Genomic DNA, 11,579 nt, shown 5'->3' with positions numbered 1-11,579 from the left:
GGAATATATTTATATATCATATTTACTACCCAACCAAAGTTGGTACTCATTTACTGACCCCAGAAGGATGAAAAGCTGGGCTGGCCTGCTTGGAATTCGAAACTGTGACCTGCAGATCTCTCAGCACACGTTTTATGAAATCAACAATGTTCATGAATCCCGTTAAATTCTCGAAGACAATCAACAATCCAACCATTAGATATTTGGATACTGTAATGACTATGCCTAATATTGAGGCCATTATATTAGTGAAGACTATGTCCAAGTACAAACAGCCGGCAAGAGGGACACATGATTAACTCAGAGAAACTTTCCAACTAATGATTTAGCACTTATAGTTCAAAAACTAGGTGTACTTTCGAGGGGAGAACTAAATACCAAAATTGTTAAAGGAACCATCAAAGTTTGCATATAAAAGGGAAGAAGAAGAAGCTACGTACCTTATGCGTTATGTTGATTGTAATGGGTAAGATATCTCCTTTGCAGATGCCTTATCTCTTTATCTTTCAATTGTTCAGCCTACAGACTGGGACCTCGGAAAATGTTAAGTCATGGCTTTGAGTGGCATGCGGACTCACCCATAACTGCGGTGCCAAGGCGCCCTCTCAGTTTCCACTGGAAGTGATGGAGTTCAGTTTATAAGTGGCGTCACCCACGCTGAGCCCAATAGTTCCTTGGAGTCAGGGAGCATTCCGAGGCAACTGAGGGGAGGAGGGTGGTTAGATAAGGAATCTTCAGAGGAGCCATCATGTCCATTAGAGCCAAGATTACTGTTAAAGTATGTAAGTTGAGCTTCTAATGGATAAAATCTCCTCTACAGATTCCTCGCTTTTGAAAGATGATCCCAGCTATGTAAATTAAAAAAATAGGAAGAATGGGTCTCTGAGGTACCAGGACAAAGAGGCAGAGACCTCACTCAAAGATACGCTGAATCACAGCCTACAAAACCAAGCCATAGCCTTGTGTCCGAGTCTAGTCGGTAGTGCTTTTCAAAAATGTTCCGTCAACCAAGTGGCCATCCTGCAGATTTCCTGAATTAGGATACCCCTTAAGAAAGTAGTTGCCACTGCATGACCCCATGTGGAATATGCCACAATACCTTCTGGAGGAGCTTTGTGCACAGTGCTGTAGCAAATCCTGGTGCATGCGACAATCCAACCAGATATTTCTGCTTGATCACAGCCACTCCTATGCATGCAGGATCAAAAGCCACAAACCGCTACCTGTCCACCCGGAACTTACATATTGTATATTGTTGGGAAGGACCTCTTCAGGATCAACCCTCTGCAGTCACTCCACTGCCTTGGAAGGATGAGGTGGCAGAAGGAAGGCCAGAAACGGTATGGCTGTATGAACTTAGGTAAAAAGGAAAGGTTCAACCTAATACATCATTTTGCCGTTTTTAATAATTGTGCAAGGTCTGTCAGCTGACAGAGCCTGTAGCTCACTGGCTCGTCTTGCTGGTGTAATGGAAACCATGAAAGAAGTCGTCAGAATGAGAAACTTGAAATCCCAGCTACGCATGGGCTCAAAAGACTGATCCATCAACTGTGCCAGGGCCAAATTTAGGTCCCACTGCCTGGATTCACAACACTGGCAGATAGCTAATGTTCAGTCCTTTCAAGAATGGGATCTCTATTGTATCTCAAAGAATTAACATTGTACAAGCTTTTCCATAAACATAGAAGACACACTCTGGTATCCCCTCACAGTGAACACCTGCTAAACCCCTTCAAACCCAGAGGCAATATGAAATCCAGCATCCTTGCACCTGAAGGTTTATCACACCACCTACAGAAGTGAGTCTGAGTAGAGCTTCTGTGTACTGTACCTCCTGGCACCCACACTAAGGTCCAGCACCTTACCAACAAAGTCTGGCCCTGAAGCCTTTGGCACTCAAGAGCCAAGTGGGAAGCTGTACGTTTCCTGGCTAAGATGGGAGACCTTGCCCACTAACTGATGCAACATTACCAGGAAAACCCTGCTCCTGCAAGACACACAGCTGCTCAGATTGTATAAGACCACAAATCAGACCTGCTGGTGCCACCAAAAACATTGTCCCCATGTGGAATATGAGGGTTGCACCCCGTAATGCTTCTGCTGATAATAAGGAAGATTACTTTTTTCAAATTGATTCTTGGCTGCCCATGGTTGATGGGTGACTGGCTTGCTGGTTGGACAATCCTGTTGGCAAAGTGGAGCCAGTTCCTTGGTTCAGTTGAGTGTTTTGTGGTGAGCCACAGGCTTGGCGATCCTATAAAAGTTGGCCCCAATGAGCTGCTGTGCCTTTCGGCTGCTGGTCTCCTCAGCTGGTCTCTGGATAGTGACTGTAGAATATGAATCTCCTCATCACCATCTGCAGCAGGGGAATTGGAGGGAATGTTTACATTTTCATGAAATTTCACTCAATCAGCAAGGCCTTGGCCAACGTTCACAAGTTGGGTACCGCTCTAGAGCAATAGACCAGGCACATCTGAGTGAAATGGGTCATGAATGGATCCAGCATCAGCAATCAGAATATTTGAAAAAAATGTGGTCCTTCACTGACTGGTCCAGAGACCACTGGAGCTATACCAACTAGGTTCTGCTGAGAGCATCCACAGATAGATATGGATTCTCGCCTCCCAATCTGACAACCTCCATTATATCTGTAGATTGCTGATATGAGCCTCCCAACCCAATGTGGATCGTTTGTGACATCCTTTGCTTCGAGGACTGGGAGTTTGAATGACTTTCCTACAGTGACATTCTCCACCAGCATAAATCTGGCATGAAACTGGTGCTCACCAGTTGTTTGTTTTTGAGGAATCTCGTCAGCTGCGTCCAACTGAACCTGAGTTCACACTGGAGCACTGCATTGAATTCTCACCTGAGGATGGAGAAGATGCACAAGGCAATCAGGCCCATCACCATCAGAAATATCCGAGTTTCGAGCATGAGCCCCAGCCTCAATTATTTCCAGTGTCACCTTGAAAACCAGAAATCTTTCGGTTGGGCTGAATGCTTTTTTTAGTGTTGTGGCCAGCACTGGCCCCAGAACTCCAGCCACATGGTAGGGAATCATATTGGATTTTTTGAGGTTTACCGACAGCAACAGAATGTGGTGCAGCCCCATAGTCTGATGCAGAACTGACAGCACCCCATTCCAACTGGACAATTTCAACAGCCATTCATCAAGGTAGGGGACTAGTTCCACACCTGCCAGCCTCAAATGGGATGCTATCACAGCCATCTCCTTGCTGAATACCCTCAGAGCTGCTTAAGTTAAACTGAAGAGCAACACTCACAATCGCCAATACTGACCTGCAACCACACATGGAAGTTGATTACCATGTGTGGGCACCATCCAGTCACCCCAGCACAATGCACCCAAAATATGGGACACTGTCATCATCTTTGACTTTTGCTTTTCATGAGTGTGTTAAGGGCCAGTAGGTCTGAAATGAGCATCAACTTGCTTGGTTCCTTTTTTTGGATTAGAAGATAGCGAGAGTAGAACTCTACACAGTGTTCTCTTCCAAGTAACTCTTCTATTCCCCATTTGTTGGACCATCTGTTCCACATCCAAGAACAGCTCTGCTTGCTAAAGCTCCTACCTTCACTGCTGTGGATGGCACACTGTGGGAAACATAAAGAAGAGGCACCTGTAGCTTTTTCGCCAATTTATAGGGCCCACAGTCATAATCATGCACTCTTCAATAAAGTCCCCAAGCCCGCCAATTTTATGTTGAAAGAAGACACATCAATGTGGCTTTTCGAGAGCTGATACCCCATGAGATTCTGCAGGATGAGTGGGCTCTTTCCTCTGCCCCCTTCCTCCTGAATTCTTTCTGTCATATTGGCTTCTCACAGAGTTACCTATGCCAAAAAACTGCTTGCTGCATGATGAAAATACCTCTGCAGTGAAAAGGTTGTCCAAAAATGCAGCAACGAAAGTAGCAAAAAATGCAGTGCTGCTAGGGTACGCTTTAGGGTTAAGGAGGGTTTTGTTTGCTTCTGATTGCCTGGTTATGGTTAAGGATAGCGTATTGATGATTTTGATTAAAATCAGGATAAGGTTTAGGGGTCATGGTGGTTGCAGATGTGTTGATGTTGGGTTTTGGTTAGGGTAGATTAATATTCACGGCAAGTGTTCGGGTAGGGGTTATGGTAAGGCTTGGGTAGGCATTAAAGAAAGGGATTCGAAGGTGGAGGAGGGCTGGTGATGGTGGCGTAGTTCAGGAGTTAGGATAAATTAATAGGTTATGTTAGAGTTAGCATTAGGTTAACTGTTAGAGCTGCTCTTAGGATAATGTAATCTAGTGAGATCTTCACTAAGAACCCTGGTAGCATTGATGGCATATTGTAAAGTAGAGAGAATCAATGCAATTGCTATACACATGACCTCTCCAAACTCTGATAACATCCACTTCAACAATGAAATAGAAATGAATAGATTTAAAAGACTCAAACCCATCATGGACTTCAAGATTCATAATGCCTGTGCTACTGGGACGAGGAAGAAGAATCAAGAGTCAATGAGAATCAAAAGTGCCATTGAAGAGAATACACGGTTTAGTTATTTGAAGGCAAAACACCTGAGCTGGATATTTAAATCTGAAGATGGAGCACCGCTGAGGAGAAGAAAAGAAGCAGCAGAGGCAGAAGAAGTCCAGGAAGATACCAAAGCGTTTGGGGCTGTAGCAGAAGTGTGGATGCCAACAGAAGCCGACACGGGAAGAGAAGTCGTGCGATTTGTAGAGTATGCAGAGTATGCGCAGCAGGAAGCAGAATCATGTTCAGCAGCAGGAAGAGAGGCACAGCTGTGTGGGAGACATGCTCCCGACCGACGCTAGTTCCCTGTAGGTGCCAGAGGATGCAGCGACCCAACGGGATCGGTGGGGCTCAAGAGAAGATCTGTGCAGGTAGTGGCAGGTATGGAAGCGCTGCCACTGAATAACTGATCCACAGAGGGACAGCCGCAGCAGCAGGGAGCAACACAGAGATGCCAAACGAAACCAGTGGGTTGGCCTGTGGAAGAAGGTAACCCCAAAGCGCTCAGAGTGGAACTTATGTTAATGTCAGCCAATTTTGAAAATTTAGCAAATAGAATAAGAAGGCAAAAAGGTCGCAATTCTCCATTTATGAAATGTCAACTTGGGAAACCTGTAACCTATATTGCCTACAGCCAAGAGGTCATAATGAAGAAGTAAAGAAGCAAACACAGTGCAATTTTCCTTTGAGGAGATGTCAACTTGGGGAACCTGTAATCCACATTGCCAACAGTGCACAGACTATAACACAGAGATAATAGGGCAGCAAGGGCACAATTTTCCTTTCCTGAGACACACATTTTGGGAAATCTGTAACCCATATTACCCCTAACAGAGGATACTAAAACAGACCAAAAGAGAGCAACTGTGGTAGTAGGAGCTTTTCTTCAAGGCAGGAAAGTGAACTAGGAAAGGGACCACTTGTAGTTAATGCTGGGAGGTGAGTATACCAGGAAAGAAACAGTTGCTTTGAAGAAATGTGGTTGTGGTAAAAAGGTGTTGTGGAAAGACATCAGTAACTTTATCATTTTGACAAACTGTTGCATCACTAATGGTGGTTGCTGTGCTATCCTAACAAAAGTATTCCATTGGAAGAATGATTGTGATGTTCTAATCTTTTCTTTACATCAAAAGAAAGACATTGTGTGGAAGAAAACAATTGTCTAGGTTTATGAGCTAGTGTTTTGTGACATTTGCCTTACCAGGAAGGATACTGTGGAGGAAAACAAATGCTTTGGTTTTTGAACAAGTGCTTGTGAAAGAGACATTTACTTTACCAAGAGGAAGGACGCAGTGGATGGAAAAGACATTTTGTTTTTAACTGAACGTAACTTTGTTGAATCAGAACTTTTCCAAGGGTATTCCTGAATTGATCCAGGGGAAGGGAGTCCAACCTGGTCACAAGGAGTACTTTCTAAAAGTTATACGTTTGAACCTTTGCACTGTTTTGTTGAATGGAAGACAGACAAATATTCCTTGCACATTTCTGTTGTATGTATTAGTGTGAGGGTCAGAGAATTGTTGGGCACTAGGTTATCTTCATTTAGTTTTAGTTTTCTAGGTGGGGATATTCTCTTAAGGATAGGGAAAGATAGGCGTTTATCTTACCCTTTTTTATTTTATTGAATGGCATACATAGAGAAAAGTACGGTCTTGTGGCCGTCTTGCATTTCTAACCCCTCACGGTACGCTTAAGGTTAGGAGGAAAGAAAGGTATGGAGTTAGGGCCAGGGCTGTAGAATTTGTTGGGAGCTGGTGATGGGGTTGGAGTTGGAGTCACTGTTAATATTGCATGTACTTATTGCTTTGCATCAAGTCACATGCAAATAAAATGCTTTAGCATGCTGAAGGGTTAGTGTTATGGACAGCCTCATGAGTCAGGGTATAATAAGGGTTGCAGTTAGAGCTAGGGTAAGGGTTAGGAATGGAGTTAGGGTAATTGTTGAGGTCTAGTGATTGTCTTGTTTTATTAGGGGGTTCGGGTCCCCTTTAGGGTTACAGCCTATTTTTTAAAATAACTTTTTTGACAACATTATTACTGGTAACACTTTCACACTTTGGATTGCATATATTAAATGACTACATTTTGACAATTAATTGTTCACACAACTGCATTTTCCTTGTGACATTTTGACATAGAACTGTGAAGAATTGCTCTGGGTGGCAGATAGACTCAAAGATCGAGCATCTGTCTAGACCGTATATTTTTCAAGTGTATGGTCCAACTTGTCTCCAAAGAGTTTGACAGTCTGAGGTGGCACAGCCATGACTTTTGCCTATATGTCAGGTGTGAGGCCAGACAGGTGCAACCATCCGTGTCAGCTAAACCCTGCTAATGTTTGCATCCCTGTGGCCATGGAATAGACTGTGCCCAAAACCAGCTCTGATTGTGTGCCTACAGAACTCAAATCCATCTGCCACTACTTCTCTGAAAACCTTCAGGCATTTTGCTAGCAGTTGGCCAATATACCTTCCACGGCATTCCACAGGGCAAACTGATAATGCCCAGAGTGATGGCTGCATTGACAGACTGTAAGGTCATCGACTCAGAGGTGTAAATCGTCTTGACCACAGCATCAGTATGCTTTGTCTACCAATTTGGGGGAAAAGCAGGGATAATATTAGGCCACCCTCCAGTAGAGGAGTCCTTGCCAAACAGATCAACAAGCAGAGTGTCTGGTTCAGTTCCCTCGGTATCAGAAACACTCATAATCACCAGCAGTGCTAGCACTGTGGTGGCGGTTGGCCAGACCCATTCTGCACACAGCCTCATCACACGTTGGGCGATATCCCGGCAGTAAATCCACCGGTATACCGCCCAAAGCAAATAGTGTTAAAGCAACTCAGTCTGGCGCTATTAGCGTCGGATCCCGAGTTGCAGCAAGGCTGTAAGTTGCCAATTGTTTAAGCCATAGACTCTATGGGGCATTTTCACCACATTTACTGCAGCACAATTTGCGCCATGGTAAATGCACTGAAAATGGGCAGAAAGTCAGCATATTTACATCCAGCGGAAAGCTGGAGTTGAATCTTCCAACTTTTGGCCCAAACTCGGGATTGGTTGGAGCAGTAATGCAGCTGTAATAGCGCTACAGCCACATTTTTATCGCTCCGCCCAACCCGTGATGAGGCCCATGGTGGGAATGGGAACTGTTAGACATTGATGCATTTCTGAGAACATAGCTGACATCTCCCCCTGGTGCCGCTGGCACTGTGGAGGACACCAGTGCCTGCAGATCCATGACAGCGGCAACCACTGATCGGACAGACACGTCCTTTGTGGGGACATCAGCTTTCCGTTTTCTCCTCAGTCAAATCCCAGTGCCTGTGCTTGGAGGGCTGGGAATGTTCTTAGAGTGCAATCTATCTCAATGCTTGCTCCTGGAACTGGCAGAGGGACACCACCCAGAGTTTCTCCCTCGAGAGTGATCCAAGCACACCTGATCTAACTCTCAGCAGCCTCTGCAGCCGTCCGGAAGTAATCTAGTCTATTTTGTCCTGTCATGAGACATCAGGAACCTCTGCTCGCAGGACTGCAAGGCCTTCAGCATCATGCCCTGGCAAGCCTTGCAGTCCTTGCTCGTTGCCAGGCACCCAGAGACCACATTCAGCGGTTATGTCCTGTAACAGTTGCTGCAGGGCTTGAAAACTCGTGTTTTCTTATGCATTTTGGCAAAAAACTATTTGACCAACCCAAACAAATGTACAAAGAATTGAAAGTATTTAAACATTCCTGACCATTTGGAGCCTGACAGCTCCAGCGTGTTACAAAACCCTGCAACTTGTTGGACTTGGGGCGGGTGGTGACTCTTATACTCTGGATCCTCTCAATTTTGCTGGAGATCCTGAGGATACCCCTGTGACACCCAGGAAATGAGTGCTCCCCCCGCCTCCAGGTGCATTGCAAGCATTATTTAAAATGTTCTGAGGTTTCAGTCTGCAGGCTGGACATTTCAAAGATAAGGAAGCTTATCTTCCAAATGTTCATCACGCTGTCACTGATAAACACCAGACACATTACATGCAACATGGATATCCATCCCAACAGTGCATATGTGATGGATCTGTGACAAGGCACCACTAGTACACAATGTGTCAAATGCGAATGCCTACTATTTGAGTTTTTGGACATTCCCCTCAATACAGTACACATAGTTGCAAGATTTCCACACATTCCAATTTCCATCACAGATGCTGCAGGACAAGACACAGACGGTGACCTGGACCCAGACATACCACACCTGGAAGGAGATAATGAGCCAGTGCTGGTGGTACAGTCACCACCAGAAACCCAGAGTGATGTGAATGTGCTGAGCACTGCAACAACAAGAGTCTCAACCTTGCCACCAGATGAAGAGGTGAGGGCCACTGTTGTGATTGGCAAGTTGTGTATTACTGTAACATAGTCACACATACAAGCATGGCACATTAGTCTCAAGAAGTTAATACATTTGTTTACTAATACATAGGAATCAAGCTCCACTGTGAGCACACATAGTTCTGTTCAGAATGTTTTTCTATGTACTGGAGTTCCAGAGTGTTGGATGACAGTTGGGGGCTGCTGCTCTGAGCGGTGCCTGCTGTCGCGTATCGTCTGTACAAATAAACTCCTGTTACAATATATTTGCATGGAGTTCTCATTTTACACTGGCGACGAGGATCTTTACATGAAACGGCCAGATCCCTGCACCCCTGCCGGCATCTGACGGAGGCTACGGCTCATCTTACCTGCTCCCTGCGTTGCGCGACAGCAGGCGGGAGAAGATCGAGTCCGGAGGGAGAAAAGCCAGGTCAGGAGGTGTGCCCTGGAGGGTTGGGGGGCCGTGACCACTGTTGTGCTATAATTCGGTGAACCACTGCATACCCCGCTCGAGGCCAGACATGGACTGCATTCCGCGAGCCTACGTATCGTTGGAGCTTGGCAACCAGGGAGCGTGCTGTACGCGTGCCAGAAGGCATGGCCTATTGCTGGCTGCATCCCCCGAGCCTGCATATTGTTGGAGCACACGTGCCAGGGAGCGTGCTGCATGTGCGCTAAGAGGCGTGGCCAATTACGCGTGTCTTCGCTCTTCGCTCCTCAGCCTGCTTTGTGATGGTGGTTGCCTGGCAACGTGGCCTCCTCAGTATCTGGCAGTACTGCAAGTCTTCAGGCATTGTGACGTCCCTGCAGGGAAAGGACTCAAAGGAATTCCCACGACAATTAGAGACTCCTGGACTATTCTCTCCAGTAAAGTTCTGTTAAGGGGCCCGGACAAGCATTTCCTGGCTGTCAGAGGCACTGCATTGCCTTGTAATTCAATGGAACTTCCACTACTGAACTACCACTGCTGACCTATTGTAGAGTACACAACCCAGCACCTCCTATCCTGTATCTGCAGTTTTTGCTACCTGCAATATTGTCTTCCCCTGCACATATTCACAAATCACTTCAAATGTGACATGGCAGCAACAATACCCCTGCCCATATCCTTTGTAAATGAGTCTGGCCGTCCGCTCATCAGGTGAGACAGGTGGAAGGACATCTTTGAGAATTATTTGGTGGCCATGGGAGGGGATAGATTTAGTTCAGCACGAAAGAAGGCATTGTTGCTTCATAATCTAGGGATAGAGGGGCGCAGTGTGTTTGATGGCTTGGCCAGAAACCAAGTAGCAGAAGAGGGAGATATCGATGACTATGCCTTTGCTCTGAAGCAACAAGAGGAACATTTTGAGCCAAAAAAGAACGGGACTTTTGAGAGACACAAGTTCTTTCAGTGCATGCAGGAACCATCTGAGTCGGTAGAATCATACATCGCCTCATTAAGAACATTAAGCCATACCTGTGAATTTGAACTGACTCACTCATTAGGGACCAACTCGTGAGGTGTACGAACAATGTCAGGATTCAAGAGAAACTACTGACTAAAGATATGAAGTTGGAGGAGGTGGCAGAGTTGGCCAGGAATAATTTTCTGCACAAGTTGTATACAAGGAGAGACAATGCAGGGCGAACATTTTGGTTGCGAGGAAAGGTGCCTCCCTACTAGGATGGGAGGAACAAAAGAATCTAGGAGTCAGAGTACAAGCGAGCGCGCTTGAGCCTGTCACTATTGCTGAGATTGAAGCTGTGTGGTCTAGTGAGTTTCCAGAGGCCTTTTCCGAGAACCTAGGAAAGCTCAGACATTTTGAACATCACATAAAACTAAAAAAGGATGCTCAGTCTATTGTTCATAAAGTGAGACATGTGCCGTTAAACATGAAGGGACAACTTCGCAGTGAACTGAATGATCTCATAAACAAGGGTGTAATTGAGCCCGTGGCGGCCACAGAATAGTTGTCACCCATAGTACCTGTTGCCAAAAGCAATGGAAAATTAAGGTTATGTGCAGACCTACGTAGTCTGAACCAGAATGTATTTGTGGAAAGACATCCTCTTCCCAATATTTCAGAAACACTCTCCAAACTGGGTGAACCCAAGTTGTTTTCGGTTATTGACCTCTCCGCGGCATATCACCAAGTTCCTCTTTCAAAGGAGTCTCAGCATTTGACCCCCTTCATCACACCTGAGGGAACATTCAAATAAAATCGTATGCCGTTTGGGCTGGCCTCGGCCACGTCTGTGTTTCAAAAGGTGATGGAGAAAGTGTTGAGGGGTTTGGAGAATGTAACAGTGTTTCAGGACGATATTTTGGTGTTTGCGAGAGATGAGTGTGAGCATGACAAGGTGTTGAGAGCTGTCCTGAACAAGTTAAGAGCAGCAGGCTTGACTGTTCAGAGGAACAAGTGTAGGATAGCTGTCAAATAAGTGGAGTACCTGGGCCATAAGATTTCCAAGGATGGTATTGCTCCCAAGAGGTCGCTCATTGAGAGTACTAGTAATGCTCCCCAGCCCCAAGACAAGGACCAATTACATTCCTTCATGGGTCTGGCAGAGTATTACCACAAATTTGTAAGTGGATTCGCAACCATATCATCTCCTTTGAGAGATTTACTTAAGAAAGGGGTGAAATATGAATGGTCTAAAGAGTGTCAGGAAGCCTTTTTACTGATTAAGAAGGGAATTGTCCA

This window comes from Ambystoma mexicanum, chromosome 5p, assembly GCF_040938575.1.
Source record: "Ambystoma mexicanum isolate Mex_15411 chromosome 5p, UKY_AmexF1_1, whole genome shotgun sequence".
In the NCBI taxonomy this organism is placed as follows: Eukaryota; Metazoa; Chordata; class Amphibia; order Caudata; family Ambystomatidae; genus Ambystoma; species Ambystoma mexicanum.
Note: the sequence above shows the minus strand (reverse complement) of the source record.